We start from the raw sequence: 4,701 nt of genomic DNA, 5'->3' as shown, positions 1-4,701 counted from the left end.
TGAGCTGTTGTTCAGCATCTTAGCTGTAGAGGGCAGTGTCACTGGCCCTCATATGTGGGATCTGAACCGGGGCCCTCTGGCCTCCCAAGTCAGTTCTCAACCATCGCGCCACTCGGCCGGCCCCCAATTTGTATTTCTTAATCTCTTCCCCTTTTTTCACCCATACCCACAACCTCCCTCCCACCTGGCAGCCATAAAGATGTTTACTATTTGGAAGTACTGAAAAGGCTGCGTGAAAAAGTTAGATGACCTGATCTTTTCGCCAACAATTCATGGCCCTTGCATCACGACAATGCACCAGCTCACACGGCACTGTCTGTGAGGGAGCTTTAGCCAGCAAACAAATAACTGTATTGGAACACCCTCCCTATTCACCTGATCTAGCCCTCAGTGACTTCTTTCTTTACCTGAAGATAAAGGAAATATTGAAAAGAAGACATTTTGATGACATTCAGGACATCAAGGGTAATACGATGATAGCTCTGATTGCCATTCCAGAAAAAGAGTTCCAAAATTACTTTGAAGGGTGGACTAGGCAATGGCTTCAGTGCATAGCTCCCCAAGGGAAGTAATTCAAAGGTAACTGTAGTGATATTTAGCAATGAGGTATGTAGCGCTTTTTCTAGGATGAGTTCGTGAACTTAATTGCCTGACCTCATATAGTCAATAATATGGTAATGACTAGGTATAGTGACAGGTGGACACTAGACTAGTCAGGGGGATCACTTCTTAAGTTATATAAATGTCTAACCACTATGCCGTAACCTGAAATTAATATAAAATAATGTTTTTTGTATCTATGAGTTTGTTTCTGATTTATTTGTTTATTTTGTTCTTTAGATTCCACATATAAGTAAAATCACATTGCATCTGTCTTTCTGTGTCTGACACTCCACCAGCACAATATCCTCCAGGTCCAGCCATGCTGCCACACACCTAAAGCCCATGGACTCTGATAGTTTCTTCAAGAAAGAGTGCAATGCGGGCAGGGCTGGCTGCTTGCCAACCAAGTGCCTCCTGCATTGTGGAAGTTGGGTAGGGCGGGGTCCCAGGGAGTCAGCAGGGTGGAGCAGCAGAGTTCACCAGACCAATTCAGATTCAGGTTTGGCCTGTGGAGGAGGTCTCAACACAGGAAAGATGGCACCTGCCTGCCAGGAAAGATGGTGCCCGCCTGCTGGCTGCACGGGAGAAGGACCCCACACAGGGAAATGGCTACTGTCTTCCAACCCTTGCTCTAAGGCCACACTTCAGTCTACCCCCACCCCCGCCCGCCCCATATGCCTCTGACACCCTCTGATTCACCGACCCTCTGCTGGAGCCCAGAGTGAGTGCCTGTGAATGAGTGAGTCTGTGTGCAGGCCCTTTAAGAGGACGTCTGGGTTTCCTGCAGCCTTCTGTCCCACTCAGTCAGTCAGAATTCCCACTTTCTTTCACAGCCAGATGTTGTGGGGGCTGCTCTTCCCAGTACCAGTACTCCAGAGCCTGGTGTGGGGCTGGGGTCTCTCACTCCTCTGGGGGAACCTTTGCAGCCAAGACATCCCTCCTGATTCTCAACTACCACACAGAGGTTTGGGACCAGTGCTGTTTCGCGTCTCCACCCCTCCTACCAGTCTCGATGTGGCTTCTTCTTTATATCTTTTGTTATCAAACTCCTGTTCAACTAGACTTTAGATGGTTCTCCAGGTTGATTGTTNTCAGTCTTTAGTTGTGGGTGGGCGTAGCCCACCATCCCATGTGGGAGTCAAACCAGCAACCTTGTTATTAGGATCACGTGCTCTCACCAGCTAAGCCATCCTGCCACCTTGTTGGCAGCTCAGCTGCAGCTCAGCTCGGGCGGCAGCTTACTGACCCATGTGGGAATCAAACTGGTTACCCTGTTGCTCAGAGCTTGCACTCTTGAGCAACCTCTTAACCAACTGAGCCACTCAGCTGGCCAGAATGTGCATATTTTAAATATAATTTAATCATGATCTTAATTTTTTGAAATTCCAAAATCCTTGCAAGTTAATTGCTCATTTGGGGAGGGATGGGGTGGCAGTGGCATATAAAGGAGAGTAAGGCCCTGCCCTTGGGAAGGTCACACATCCGTGGGGGAAGCAGAAGCAGCTGATGAGCAGAAGTTGTGAGAAGCATGCCCACTGGGTCAGTGGGTGACAAAGTGGCACTGGTCAATTCTGCTTGGCAGGCACCAGCAAAAGTGCCCCTGAGAAGAATCCTACAGGCTTCTGCTCTGTTTTTCCTTCCCTTTTGGAGAGGTGAGGTCTGGAGGTGCGACAGGGCACTGGGCAGGGCTCAGGGAGAACTCAGGGTGCAGGGGAACGGGAGCACCCTGACGCAGGGAGCAGGGCTGACTGCAGAGATGAGGAAGGAGCCCTGCGGTTCGTGTTTGGTTCAGCCTGGCTCACCAAGACAGGGAAGTAGACCAGGACTGGGGCTGAGACCTCAGAGGGTGCCGAGGGAGCCTTTAGGGAGAGGGAGGGGCTGTCCTGTTCTGACCCATGAGGAAGAGGAGGCAGTGCCACCTGCACATGCCCCACTTCCTGGGGCAACTGATGCTATGAGGAAAAAAACCCACATTATTTGAAGCCAGTCCACAGAGAGCCCTCGGTTGTTCACCCAACAGACTTTACCATCACTTAGCACGCTCCCAGGCCTGGGCTGGGGGCTTCCCCGCCTCACTTCATGGGAGCCCGGCTGGCCTCTGACACCCACGTCAAGGCTTGAGGTGATTAAAATTATGCTTTTTTCATTCCTTCTCAGAACTGAAGTGAAACCGGAAGGAGACATGGTGAGAGGAGCAGCTGGCCCAGGAGAGGGGCTGAGCGCAGGGCAGGGAGCATGTTACCCTCAGGGAACTGCCCAGAGCAGAAAGTCTGGGCCAGGTCCACTTCAGTGTTGTAAGAGGGCTGAGCTGAATCCAACACCTGCCTCAGATGGGGCTGCCCTGGCCCACTGAGCTCTCAGGTGTCTTCGCTTTTGCTCAGATGAAGTGAACTCCGTGAGGTAATGCTGGTGCACAAAGATCTTTATAGCTTCTATTGGCAGTGCAGAGGCTGGCAACAAATGACACAATAGGACAATAAGCATGAATCATAGTATAACACATGTAATGAAAATATGTACTTTAGTAGATGAAATCTTTCAGAATCTGACATCCATGGGGCAAAAACTTAAAGAGGTTTATTTTGGGTGGTGGTGGTAGGTTTTTTTGTTTTGCTTTGTTTGGTGGTTTCATGGAGGCTTATGTAGGGCTGAACTCCGTTGGGAACTTTTACCTCTGGGCAAAGACAATTCAGGGTCACTACCAAATACAGAGATGAACAATGAAAAAATGAGCCTTCCCTTGCCCTCCTCCAGGCACCTCTGCAGTTTGTCATCCCAGGAATCTGGAATCAGGTATGGGAAGAATGTATCCCCCTCCAATCTCAGGACACCCCTCAGCAACCCCTGAATCCTGTTAATAGAGCCTCCCTGTCATAGAGACCTCTCTAACGCCTGCTGGTGCCTGGCCCAGTGCAGGGGCCTGGCTGAGCTCTCACAAACTGTGTGGGTCCTCCTGAAACCCGTAGACACTTTTCGGGCGTCACTGCCCAGGATTCCGGAGACACCCACACTGAGGGGTTCTCTCCATGGAAGGCCCTGCAGTTTAAAGTCATGTCCACCAGAGGGCGCAAAAGCCTCTTGCGTTGGTGTTGGTGACCGGTGTCGGCCGACCCTGCCTGTTCTGTGATGCAGCAGGCCTGCCTTCTGCTAGGATGTGAGTACAACACTCCACCTCAGGCATACTCTGTAAGTAGACATCCAGCACCTGCTCCAATACCTCCAGTAACAGGAGCTCACCATCTCCAGGGGCAGAGTAAGTAGCAGGAGTGAGGGTGGAACTGAGGGGTGCCAAAAAGCCACCTGTTCAATGATGTCACCCGTTCTCTCCCAACCTGCAGGCCCGTGGTTTCTGAAGTTCCTATCTCCCCAGTCTCTTTGTTTGAAATACCTTATTATTTCCTTTTCTTTTCACCTTTCCCTGAGTAGTTTATCCACTTTCTGAGCAGAGGCCCCAATGAGACCTTTTGCAGGCCTGGGACCCAGACCAGATGTGTCGAAAGCCTCTCTACCTTCATTCCACACATGCAGCCCCTGATTAGGAATCAACAGGACTAAGGGTCCCTCAGTTCCCTAGTGGAAGTCAGCCCTCTGGGCCTCAGTTTCCTCCTCTGTGAAATGAATAACAGTACCCTCTGCTCTGCTTGCCCCATTATGTTGTTGAGAAACTTCAGATGAAATGATGTATTCATTTATTTAACACATATGTATTGAGCACCTACTGTATGCCAGGCACTGTTCTAGAAACTGGGGAATACAGTGGTAACCAAGACAGATAAATAAGCAATAAATGACAACATATTATATGATGTCGGGTGGTGATAAGCGCCATAAATAAAAATAGAGTCACATTAAGGGGGCCAATGAGCTGCAAGAGATGCGAAAAACATGTGAAAGTTGGAGCAAGCCATCTTCACCCACGTCATCTTTCCCCTTTCAGTCTGCCTGTCCCCCTTCTGTGGTTCCCACCATGAAAGTCAGGCCTGAGAAAGACATGCTGTTAGTGTCTGTGATGTGCAATCAAATGCAATCCCAATGGGTATGAAGAATGTAGACAGCAAGGCTGGAGGGAGACCAACCTGGCGCTGAGTGACCCCTCTC

This window comes from Hipposideros armiger, unplaced genomic scaffold (genome assembly GCF_001890085.2).
Source record: "Hipposideros armiger isolate ML-2016 unplaced genomic scaffold, ASM189008v1 scaffold_497, whole genome shotgun sequence".
Taxonomy (NCBI): domain Eukaryota; kingdom Metazoa; phylum Chordata; class Mammalia; order Chiroptera; family Hipposideridae; genus Hipposideros; species Hipposideros armiger.
This window is presented reverse-complemented; position numbering follows the sequence as displayed.